The sequence below is a fragment of the Sinocyclocheilus grahami genome, unplaced genomic scaffold, assembly GCF_001515645.1.
Source record: "Sinocyclocheilus grahami isolate Dianchi unplaced genomic scaffold, SAMN03320097.WGS_v1.1 scaffold434.1, whole genome shotgun sequence".
In the NCBI taxonomy this organism is placed as follows: Eukaryota; Metazoa; Chordata; class Actinopteri; order Cypriniformes; family Cyprinidae; genus Sinocyclocheilus; species Sinocyclocheilus grahami.
The window spans coordinates 245,285-258,707 of NW_015505613.1; the positions used below are offsets into that span (position 1 = coordinate 245,285).

A 13,423-nucleotide genomic window follows, 5' to 3' on the forward strand; every position below is an offset into this window, starting at 1 on the left:
TACATTTGAGAACGTTAAATGTTGTGCACCGACGCACATAAAATTAAGTTCTATGAATATCTCATATCAGATTACTTTAATCAAATGACCTGCAAACTCAATTTGGGCCATAATTAGAAGCACGACCCATCTGGGAGAGCTATTGTGTGTGTGTTTCTGCAGAAGCGTCGCTGTTAAAACGTTTAACCCCTAAAGGAGAGTCCCTCAGCTTAGAGTTGAACCTTCCGCACCAGTCAAAAAATAAATAAAAAAATGTTCCCAATGACTTTACGATCTGTTTGGAAAAATCTAGGACACATCAGGAATGAATGCACACTTCTTAGAGGCAAGGGAATGTCAAACGAATGGTGGTTAACTGTATGGAAAATACATAGACACACACGCATGCACAAACACACTAGTGTACAAACATTACTGCTGGCACAATTTGCTACTGTGCTCAGTGTTGATTTTCCAAAATAAACAGGCCATCAAAAAGCTTGATTTCCATTGCTTCCTCACCTTATTCTGTGCAGAAAGAGCTACAACACACACACGTTCAAGATATACAGTAAACACTCCAAACGGATCCGGTAGTGGGGTTCAGTGTTTTTCTGGTGGAGAATGCGGGATTTGAAAAACACCTGCACTCTAAAACTTGGACCAATTACTTTTAAGCTTCTCAGAACACAAAATCATTTCCGTGTAGCTATCTAAAAATGCTATCTTAACGTTAGCTTGATACAAAGTTAAAGTATTAAAAACTAACCTTAACTTATTGAATCTAATATATCTATTGCACTAAAAGTTGGACTCCTGAGTTTTAAGCTTCTCAAAACCAAAACATTTACATACTGAAGCTAAATGCTAGCTTGATACAAAGTTAATTATAACTACTAAAAACGAATATTAACTTATTGAATCTAATCTATTGCAGTAAAAATTGAACTGCTGAGATTTAAGCTTCTCAAAATGCAAAAGCATTTACATAATATAGGTTTCTAAAAGCTAGCTTAATGCTAGCTTGATATAAATGTTATTATAACAACTAAAAACTAACCTTAACTTTCTGAGTCAAATCTAACTATTGCACTAAAAGTAGAACTCCTGAGTTTTAAGCATCTCAGAACACACAAACATCTAAATGATAGCTGGATACAAAGTTAATTGTAACTACTAAAAATGTATTATATATTTATGAACCAGTTTTTCCCTTGATAAAATACTTTTTGATCAAATTCAGCTAACTTCTCATAACAATTTTCAGCTAATTTGCCTCCAAACTTTCTGTCACTCAGAAACCCTTTCAACACCCTCATGAATTAGACATGTGTAGCCCAGGACGCTGTTTAAAACCTCTCGTGTAATAGCAAATCGACCATGGGCCACTGTAAATGAGTTTCTGAAACAGTGCTGTTGTAAAAGCCTTGGCCATGAATAAATTCAAACCAATCTGACCACCTTCTCACCTATAGTGAAACACAAAGAGAGCAGTCAGAGCTAAATTAAAACATCCCTTTATTAAACTCTGAAATCAAGCGTGACAGCGGCATAATACGGATGATTCATTAACTGACATTGCTAACGCTAATCACAGCCGTGCAGAGCGGAGGGGAGACACTGCTGAGTCATAAGCTCTCCAATGTTTATTTGAGGCTGCTTTTGCAGTTTTGGCTTGGGTTTGGTGAAGACACTGGTGCTAGCAGTGCTAACTGCGAGAGTATTGGCTTAGCTCTTACTGCATTCGTTTTGTATTGGATGTCATTCGTGCAACTGTGGTTTTGGCTTCGGCTTCTTTGGAACACTGATCTAAGTGTATAAGTCTTGTTTTGTGTCCCAATTTGCATATTACCCATCCTAATTAGCATGTCCTAAATCGTATCATGTTAAAAATAGTATTCCAAAAGTGTGGTGTACTTTTTCTTCAACGAATACTTCCCATAATCTTTTGCAGAACAAAAGAGGGAATTTTACTAATGCTGTGCACGTTTTTTAAGTTGACTAGTTAAAACATAATAAAAAATCAAAAACGTTACCTTGAATCAGTCAAATGTTCAGAAAAAATATATATATTTTGCCATATCGACCAGCGATTGAGCAAAACTACCTTAGTATGTAAACAGCATCTAGATATTAGCATGCTTGTAAACACTAGTATTGATCAAAGTGTTGTATTGTGTCCTTCGTTTCTACCAGTGTCCATTCGCAAGGTAATTCATTAGGCCATTAAAGTCTGTCCACACATAAGAGGAGCAGTGTGGGTCAGTGATGCAGAAGTGCCAGCATGCGTGTGTGCCCTCTTTGTTGAGTGACTGCACTTTTGCATTGACCTTTGACCCCCAGAAGCCAATTATTCATGGGGTCATGATGGCCGACCTTCGCTTTAAATTAGATTGCTGTCACGCTGACCCATCCACCAAAAATAGAAAGAACAGAAGAAAAAGAAGGAAAGAAGCAGTGGTTGTGACAAATATGAATATTTAGTCGCACAGTCACACAGTTCGAGCAGTATTCATTAGAGTGGGCTTTGGCTGTGGTGTGTTTGAGACGATAAAAGCTTGTCTGAGAAAATGCCGTGGGTTGCTTTTGTTATTTCTTTAACTATGACAATGTGTGGGGAAAGAACCATGTAATACCCTCCACCTGCTGCTGGGCCTGGCAAGAAATTAGCAACCCGCCAACTAGGCCAGCGTGGAGACGCTCAAACACACACACACACACACACACACACGCTCTATGACTAGACAGTGTGTGGGAGGACGGCCTTTCTGAGACGGTTGAGAAACAGTCTAGAGAATCTTCTGTGCTAAAACAGTTTCACACATGCAGTACCTTTTAAGAGTTCCATGACCTTGGAAGAACTTGTGCAACTTTTCTATCCAGAGATGGTGAACTGTCTAATAAGTTCACTGAAGCACATAGTGTTTGGTGCAAGTGTGTTTTATTCAAGCTTTAAACAGCAAGTGTGTAGTGTATCCCATGTGGAAATATATATATATATATATATATATTTATTTAAAAAACAAACAAACACTATCACTATTTTTCTATTCTAACTACTTGTTTTTTTGTGTGTGTATGTGTGTGTGTGTATAATATATATCTGTATATATATATATATAAAGATGCCATTAATACAGGTAACGAGTGGAGGACAGAGGAGCCTCTTAAAGAAGAAGTTACAGGTCTGTGAGAGCCAGAAATCTTGCTTGTTTGTAGGTGACCAAATACTTATTTTACCGAGGAATTTACCAATTAATTCTTTAAAAATCCTACAATGTGATTTTCTGGATTTTTTTTCTCATTTTGTCTCTCATAGTTGAGGTATACCTATGATGAAAATTACAGGCCTCTCTCATCTTTTTAAGTGGGAGAACTTGCACAATTGGTGGCTGACTAAATACTTTTTTGCCCCACTGTATATATATGTATATTGGATGTCGACCGATAGTGGATTTTGCCGATACTGATAGCTAGGTTGGACCACACTGGCCGATACCGATTAATTAACCGATAGTTTTAAAATTGATACTGAACAAAAACTAAAATAGTGCTTTATTAACAAAAACAGTACTGAACCATACTAGTAGTAGTAGTAAAAAAAAAAATAATAGTAATAGTAAATGTTGAAATTAACACACTCTAACAAGGAACAATACTTACACAGCTTTCATTAATCTTGATGCTACAAATGGACTCTTATTTTAAAGTGTTACCATTTAATTTCAACTGTCATGCTTAAAGATGCACATTTTAATATATATACACAAAGGCTATAGCATTAAAATTATATACATATGGATATTGTATGTATACTCTCACACTTTAACTGCTTCTATTCTTGAACACTTGATGATTATCTAATCAAAATAAAAGCGCAGCGCTGAGTCTAGGTATCATACACACTCCGGACGCGTTGCATTCAACTCGAGCAGCGGTCTAAAACAGTTTATTTAATCACCAAACGGACACAAGTTTACTTCAAGAATGAACAATTTGGCATGGATGAGTTTGAAGTTTGGTGTTTAAAAAACGAAACAAACTGAAAGAGAACGCGCAACCTATATTATAGCTCTATAAATGAAGCACACAGACTTGATTTGAGCCACAGAAAGACAAACGTTTTGCTGAAAATGCACAATACACAATTCATTATGTACATTAACAACGATTCGGGACCAATATAATATAATTTAAAGGAAAACTATGTGAATGGCGCTCTGTGGCGTGGCAAGATTTTCTGTCGGCTGCATTTAATCAAGTTTCCCGCTCTGTTCAGCGCGCAGTATCACGTGTCTAAACAAATAGCACGTGTTGTCAGTGATTTCAACCACTAGAGGCCGCTCTCGCACTGTGTAATGACAGCAGACCCTTCTCAGCCGCTCCAGCAATGGACGCAACCCGGAAAACTATCGGCATGGATTTTTGTCGATAACCGATAGTTCCAGCAATCAACTATCGGTGCCGATTAATCGGCAAAACCGATATATTGGTCGACCTCTAATGTATATGTATGTATGTATGTATATGTGTGTGTGTATATATGTATATATATATGTGTATATTAGGGCTGTGTATCACCAGCAAAGTTACGATATGATACGTATCAAGATACAGAAGCCACGATATGATACGTATCACGATACATGACTGCACTGAATTTCACCTCAGCAGAATTTAGTTTATTAAACACTGATTACTATAGTGCCATTTCTAACTATTGGCAGAGCAGGCAGTTTACCTCTGCATTATGAAGGGCCTCCATAAGTGTACCACAGTATAATATAGGTTATGGCATATGCTTCATGTTTACATTGTGCACTCCCCACTAGGTACAATATTCTGATTGTTTGCATCTTGTTTTTAAGTCCATAAATAAGAATGCACTTGTTCTAATAAATTTATATTGTAATGTACCCATTGTAATATAGTTTAAAAAATAATTTACATTGCTGGTAGTTTATCATTGCACAAATTAACACACTCTCTACTATTTAAAATTTTTTTTGAAGAGTTCTAAACTAACGCACTGTCTTCACTGTATCTAACGCACACACGCTCAAGGCTGATTTATACTCGACGCGTCCGCAAGTTCACTTAGGTGCACGCGGCAAATATGACATCATCGCGGTGTTGGCGGAAGTTCGCTTTCAGTACACGCAACGTCGTTTCGTGTGGCGGTGTGCACGACATTTTTTTGTAACTTTTCGTGCAGCTCCGCTTCCGAAGATGCACAAGTTCAAAATTTCAAAATGTGAACATGCACGTCTGTGCCAGCATTTGTGTGAAACAGAAGCAGTTAGATGTTAAGTTCAGTCTCACACTCTCACACACTTGCGGCCGCACTCAGACATTCAGGAACAAACTTTTTAGCGCTGCCCCGCAGTTTTATCAACTAAATAGGTTAATCGCTACATTATCTTTCTCAACAAGGAGCTGGTAGCATCATTGTTTCTAAAGGAATTAAAGCCATAGCTTTACTGTTAACAGAGAAACGCGGCAAAACGGTGGCAATTCATACATACACAGCCTCTCTCTCTCTCTCTCTCTCTGTCGTAAATGAACACTTGATGAATTACACTTTTCTGAGAATAGAATATTGAAGTGGAGATTGCTAAACTGCAAGCTAACCAGTGTTTTCAGAAAGCAAGCGCTTTTATCCACAGTGGAGAGAGCGCTTGTGCACATGGTTGCCAGGTTGACAAAGATAAGTAGCACACTTAGCAAATATTTCCGTATTGCGCAAGTGTAAAGCTCTGTTTTGGGGATTCCTTCTCTTTATATCAGGCAACCCCGTTGTGTTCCTCTGTGGCCAGATTAAACCTTGTTGTAGCCTATAATTGCTCTATTCATTCTTTTTTTAGAAACCTCGCACTTTTCTACTTAATTTTAAACGTTGTAAAATTGTAAACAAATTAAGCGCGGTCCACTGCTGCACACGTGCCACAATATCGATACAGGGCCAGCTGTATCGATACTTGTATCGTCAAATCTCTGTGACGATACATCGTCATATCGATATTTTGAACACAGCACTAGTGTATATATATATATATATACACCTTACTACGTGGACTGCGTTAGGCTAACCGAGACTTGTCATTTGCACTTATATATTGTTGCTCTTTTGTTAGTTTTGACTGCTTTTATTGTCCTCGTTTGTAAGTCGCTTTGGATAAAAGCGTCTGCTAAATGACTAAATAAATAAATAAAATAAATAAATAAATATATTTATATACTGTATATGTTACGTTACAGTCTTGCAAGGAGCACGAAAATACATTTTACATTTACAAATACATATTTTATGAATTAAAGTATTTATAAAAAATATTTATTTAACGTATTTATCTATATAAAGATATTTATATTTAAAATTGATTTAAAATGGGGAAAAGTAAAAATTATATTGTAATATCATTAAGTATATCATTATAAAATTTAAATCTATTTTTAATTATATTAGCAATATATTTTTGGACATATTTTGAAATATATCTAAAACTAATTAAAAAATACATAAAAATATTAGGGATGTAACGATGCACCGCGAGCCGTCTTGTATGAAAATCGATACAAATATGTGACGATTCAAATCGGTTGAGATATTAAACGAATCGCAATACAGTTGTGGGTAGGAGTTCATATGAATGTATCTCTGAGGGGAACTGACTGTCTTTAGAAAAATGTAGATGATAGGTGCGTCCCAAATTGCGTACTTGTGCACTAATCTATGACGTTTTGTAGTATAAATAGTGTGAGTAGTGCGTTCACACTGAAAATTCCAAAAAGAATAAGTACACTTTAAATACCCGGATGATGTACTTAAATAACCGAAAAAATTAAGTGTGGAATGTTGGACACTTCATGCACTCAATTGTCGCAGCTTTAATTATGTCCCGAAGGGGGAGGGGCTTTCAGACTCCGGTTATGAATAAAAAAAGAACCTTATATAGTCCAGGTGATATGTGCAAAATTTGAGGTGATATGTTCACTTTTTCATAAAAGCATGGAACTTGGTACAGTTGTACAGGTTAGGGCCCTGAACATTTTCAGAAATGGAGCCATCACAAAAACACCTCGTGGTTGCCATGGCGACCATTTTACTTTTCACCATAACTAAATCATGTATTTTGTCATATCATATCATATCTCCTGAACCAAACATGATAACACAGAAAAGGTGATGTCTACCCCTATGTTTTGATGGTCAATGATTACAATGATACCCTATACAAAAACATAAACTGTTCAGGTGAAGAGTTAATGGTGAAATCAGCAATGTGAGAAGGAAATAACAGTATCTGAGCATCATAGTATCACAGCATTTACAAAAGTCCATATTATGGCTATTAATTTTTTTCTTTCCTTGATAATTAACTAATATTTTATTCAATAGTATAATAAAAGATTGCTTTAATTAATTGATTATTAATTTGTTACATTTATATAGTGCTTTTCTGGGCACTCAAAGTGCTTTACATGAATCTCCTCAACCACCACCAATGTGCAGCATCCGCCTGGATGATGCGACGGAAGCCATATTGCGCCAGAACGCCCACCACGCACCATCTTACCTAATATTTTACTCAATAGTACAATAAAAGATTGTTTTCAAGAATACAATCATTTATTTCAGAGATATTAAAAAATATAATTTCAAGTAGGTGTATTTTTCCTTACCTCTCAGGCAGAGTCAGGTAGGCTGTAGTATGTTTCCAATACATTCTTGTTTTCTCTCAACAATGCTCTAACATCACATTCAGATGTCAATGCAATCTTGCAAGCTTGCAAGCTGCGTCCTGTCTGTACCTCTTCTGCTGCACCTCTGTCATTTTCTGTGGGTCTCTGGAATTGTCAGTCAGCTGTCAACAAAATTTATTCTGGCCATTGCTTCTCAGTCAACTCTTAGTATCTTGGGATTGACTGAGACCTGGATTTGTCCAGAAGACTCCGCAACCCCTGCTGTTCTCTCTAACAACTTCCCTTTCTCTCACACCCCCCGTCAGGCTGGAAGGGTACTGGTCTTCTCATTTCTAATAATTGGAAATACTCAACCCACTCTTCCCTATGCAATCCAAATTCTTTTGAGTTTCATGCTATTATGGTAACAGCTCCTGTTAAACTCCATATTGTCATGATTTATCGCCTTCCTGGTCAACTGGGCACATTTATAGAGGAGCTGTATGGGCTGCTGTCCTCATTCTCTGTGGATGGCAGTCCACTTGTAGTCGTTGATGACTTCAAAATTCATCTGGAGAAGCCTTACACTGCAGACTTCCACTTCCACTCCTAGCTTAATTCGATCTCAAATGGCTTACCACCACAAGCACTAACAAATCAAGCAACCAGCTTCACTTAATTTACACATTTAACTTCTTCTTTAACTTCTTGTCAAGACAATATCTGTCTAGACAGGCCAGTACACAATACCCCTTCTAACCTAAAAAGTTGCCCCATGTATCATCATCTTTACTGTATTTTTGCTGAGCAGTCTTTTGGGTGGCTCACCGATGTACTAGATTTCTCAAATACAAAAAATAAAATAAAATCATAATAATAAGTAGGCTTGACCAAAAGTTTTGTGGGGAGAAGAATTTATTGAAGATGGTAGTCTAGCAGTTCTTCAATAGCGATGTTAGCATGTCTTTCTTCAAACAATTTTACCCTTGTATGCATCCTAGCTTCTCCCAAAGTTCTGTCTGTGGGATATAATTTTATACCTGAAAACAAAAGGGCTAGAAACAATACTGTTAGGACCTTCCCACTTAAGATCCTGCAATCTACAAGACGTTCCTGAGGAATGCTGTTCCTTTGTTATTCTAATAGAATGGACCATTTGGTTCACACCTTTATAGACACAGTTACATTATTTATTTCACAGAATGACCAACTGAACTTTAACCAATCAGGTTTCAGCAGCGGCCATTCAACTGAGACGGCTTTGCTGTTGGTCAGTATAGCCCTGCAGATAGAGAAAGCTGATTCCAAATCATCAGTTCTTATTCTGCTGGATCTATCTGCCACTTTTCAATCTGGACAATCATCAGATTATCCTGTCTGCCATCACGGGATCTGCACTCCACTGGTTTGAATCTTATCACACAGGTAGTTTCAGGGTTTGTTGGGGAGGAGAGGTATCCAAATTACATCAACTGGCCACAGGGTTTCCTCGGGGATCAGCTCTTGGACCCCTTCTCTTCACCATATACACTACATCACTGGGACCCATTATACAAGCACGTGGTTTCTCCTACCATTGCTATGCTGATGTAACATAGCTCTATCCTTCATTTCAACCAGACAATCCAATAGTAGCTGCATGGATCTCAGGCTGCCTGGCCAACATCTCGGCATGTATGAAGGAACATCACCTGCAGCTCAACCTGGCAAAGACTGAACTTCTTGTTTTCCCTGCCACTCCAACTCTACAGCATGATTTCATCATCCTTCTAGGTTAATCAAAAATTATTCTTTGGTGACCAGCTGACCTTCAAGGACCATATTGTAAAGACAGCTCGATCATGCAGGTTTCCAAACAGAGCATGCTGCACAACTTCTTGTCCAGGCCCTTGTCATTTCTAGACTGGACTATTGCAATGCTCTTCTAGCTGGACTTCCATCATGCGCAATCAAACCTCGACAAATGTTTCAGAACGCAGCGGCACGACTACTCTTCCATGAGCCCAAAAGGGCCCACTTCACACCTCTCTGCACTGACTACTGTTTGCAGCTAGCATCAAGCTCAAGACATTGATGTTTGCATACAGAACAGCCACAGGCTGAGCACCCTCCTACTCTTACAAATCTACATCCCCTCCAGAAGCCTGAGATCTGTAAGTAAGCGGCATTTTCGTTCACCTTTCCTGGCTGGTGAAATGATCTTCCCACAATTGCAGTGATTAACAGAATACCCGACACGTTATCTGACAGCAACACTAAATTAATCCCATACCCAACCCATTTGACATAAAAACTGGGACCCGAACCACACCTGCATTAAATCTCCTACATGAGGTAGACAAAACTCTTTGTAAATAATTAATATTAGTTAATTATCAAAGAAAGAAAAAAATAATAGCCATAATATGTAAATACTGTGATACTGTGATGCTCAGATACTGTAATTTCCTTCTCACATTGCTGATTTCACCATTAACTCTTCACCTGAACAGTTTATGTTTTTGTATATCATAGTAATCACTGACCATCAAAACATAGGGGTAGACATCACCTTTTCTGTGTTATCATGTTTGGTTCAGGAGCTATGACACAAAATACATAATTTGGTTATGGGAAAGTAAAATGGTCGCCATGGCAACCACAAGGTGTTTTTGCGATGGCTCCATTTCTGAAAATGTTTAGGGCTGCAAACTGTACAAGTGTACCAAAATTCATGCTTTTATGAAAAAAGAACATTATTTTCACATATCACTTGGACTAATATAATTCATACTTTACATGGTTGAGTACATAGTGTATGAGTGCATAGTGCATAGTGTGTCATTTGGGACGCAGCTGATATTTATCTGCCATATGCCTTGTGCTTTATATATATATATTTTTTACATTTTACCTTATTTGTATATTTGTATAGTTGTATTTTGTATTTTGTATTTAATCTGTACCTATCTGTATTTATGTTATCTGTATGCACCAAGGGTCTGAGAGAGAGGCCGCTCTCGCACTGTGTAATGACAGCAGACCCTTCTCAGCCGCTCCAGCAATGGACGCAACCCGGAAAACTATCGGCATGGATTTTTGTCGATAACCGATAGTTCCAGCAATCAACTATCGGTGCCGATTAATCGGCAAAACCGATATATTGGTCGACCTCTAATGTATATGTATGTATGTATGTATATGTGTGTGTGTATATATGTATATATATATGTGTATATTAGGGCTGTGTATCACCAGCAAAGTTACGATATGATACGTATCAAGATACAGAAGCCACGATATGATACGTATCACGATACATGACTGCACTGAATTTCACCTCAGCAGAATTTAGTTTATTAAACACTGATTACTATAGTGCCATTTCTAACTATTGGCAGAGCAGGCAGTTTACCTCTGCATTATGAAGGGCCTCCATAAGTGTACCACAGTATAATATAGGTTATGGCATATGCTTCATGTTTACATTGTGCACTCCCCACTAGGTACAATATTCTGATTGTTTGCATCTTGTTTTTAAGTCCATAAATAAGAATGCACTTGTTCTAATAAATTTATATTGTAATGTACCCATTGTAATATAGTTTAAAAAATAATTTACATTGCTGGTAGTTTATCATTGCACAAATTAACACACTCTCTACTATTTAAAATTTTTTTTGAAGAGTTCTAAACTAACGCACTGTCTTCACTGTATCTAACGCACACACGCTCAAGGCTGATTTATACTCGACGCGTCCGCAAGTTCACTTAGGTGCACGCGGCAAATATGACATCATCGCGGTGTTGGCGGAAGTTCGCTTTCAGTACACGCAACGTCGTTTCGTGTGGCGGTGTGCACGACATTTTTTTGTAACTTTTCGTGCAGCTCCGCTTCCGAAGATGCACAAGTTCAAAATGACTCTAGGTGAACATGCACGTCTGTGCCAGCATTTGTGTGAAACAGAAGCAGTTAGATGTTAAGTTCAGTCTCACACACAGATCACGTTGCGGCCGCACTCAGACATTCAGGAACAAACTTTTTAGCGCTGCCCCGCAGTTTTATCAACTAAATAGGTTAATCGCTACATTATCTTTCTCAACAAGGAGCTGGTAGCATCATTGTTTCTAAAGGAATTAAAGCCATAGCTTTACTGTTAACAGAGAAACGCGGCAAAACGGTGGCAATTCATACATACACAGCCTCTCTCTCTCTCTCTCTCTCTGTCGTAAATGAACACTTGATGAATTACACTTTTCTGAGAATAGAATATTGAAGTGGAGATTGCTAAACTGCAAGCTAACCAGTGTTTTCAGAAAGCAAGCGCTTTTATCCACAGTGGAGAGAGCGCTTGTGCACATGGTTGCCAGGTTGACAAAGATAAGTAGCACACTTAGCAAATATTTCCGTATTGCGCAAGTGTAAAGCTCTGTTTTGGGGATTCCTTCTCTTTATATCAGGCAACCCCGTTGTGTTCCTCTGTGGCCAGATTAAACCTTGTTGTAGCCTATAATTGCTCTATTCATTCTTTTTTTAGAAACCTCGCACTTTTCTACTTAATTTTAAACGTTGTAAAATTGTAAATGTTTGCATCTTGTTTTTAAGTCCATAAATAAGAATGCACTTGTTCTAATAAATTTATATTGTAATGTACCCATTGTAATATAGTTTAAAAAATAATTTACATTGCTGGTAGTTTATCATTGCACAAATTAACACACTCTCTACTATTTAAATTTTTTTTTGAAGAGTTCTAAACTAACGCACTGTCTTCACTGTATCTAACGCACACACGCTCAAGGCTGATTTATACTCGACGCGTCCGCAAGTTCACTTAGGTGCACGCGGCAAATATGACATCATCGCGGTGTTGGCGGAAGTTCGCTTTCAGTACACGCAACGTCGTTTCGTGTGGCGGTGTGCACGACATTTTTTTGTAACTTTTCGTGCAGCTCCGCTTCCGAAGATGCACAAGTTCAAAATGACTCTAGGTGAACATGCACGTCTGTGCCAGCATTTGTGTGAAACAGAAGCAGTTAGATGTTAAGTTCAGTCTCACACACAGATCACGTTGCGGCCGCACTCAGACATTCAGGAACAAACTTTTTAGCGCTGCCCCGCAGTTTTATCAACTAAATAGGTTAATCGCTACATTATCTTTCTCAACAAGGAGCTGGTAGCATCATTGTTTCTAAAGGAATTAAAGCCATAGCTTTACTGTTAACAGAGAAACGCGGCAAAACGGTGGCAATTCATACATACACAGCCTCTCTCTCTCTCTCTCTCTCTGTCGTAAATGAACACTTGATGAATTACACTTTTCTGAGAATAGAATATTGAAGTGGAGATTGCTAAACTGCAAGCTAACCAGTGTTTTCAGAAAGCAAGCGCTTTTATCCACAGTGGAGAGAGCGCTTGTGCACATGGTTGCCAGGTTGACAAAGATAAGTAGCACACTTAGCAAATATTTCCGTATTGCGCAAGTGTAAAGCTCTGTTTTGGGGATTCCTTCTCTTTATATCAGGCAACCCCGTTGTGTTCCTCTGTGGCCAGATTAAACCTTGTTGTAGCCTATAATTGCTCTATTCATTCTTTTTTTAGAAACCTCGCACTTTTCTACTTAATTTTAAACGTTGTAAAATTGTAAACAAATTAAGCGCGGTCCACTGCTGCACACGTGCCACAATATCGATACAGGGCCAGCTGTATCGATACTTGTATCGTCAAATCTCTGTGACGATACATCGTCATATCGATATTTTGAACACAGCACTAGTGTAT

The 13,423-nt window shown here is 38.0% G+C and overlaps 1 protein-coding gene across 2 annotated transcripts in view; it reads right to left on the reverse strand.

Annotated features, from left to right (window-relative positions):
- sema4c (sema domain, immunoglobulin domain (Ig), transmembrane domain (TM) and short cytoplasmic domain, (semaphorin) 4C) overlaps positions 1-13,423 on the reverse strand; it is an 86,911-nt gene that overhangs the window by 37,512 nt on the left and 35,976 nt on the right. The gene's annotated exons all lie outside the window — the stretch shown is intronic.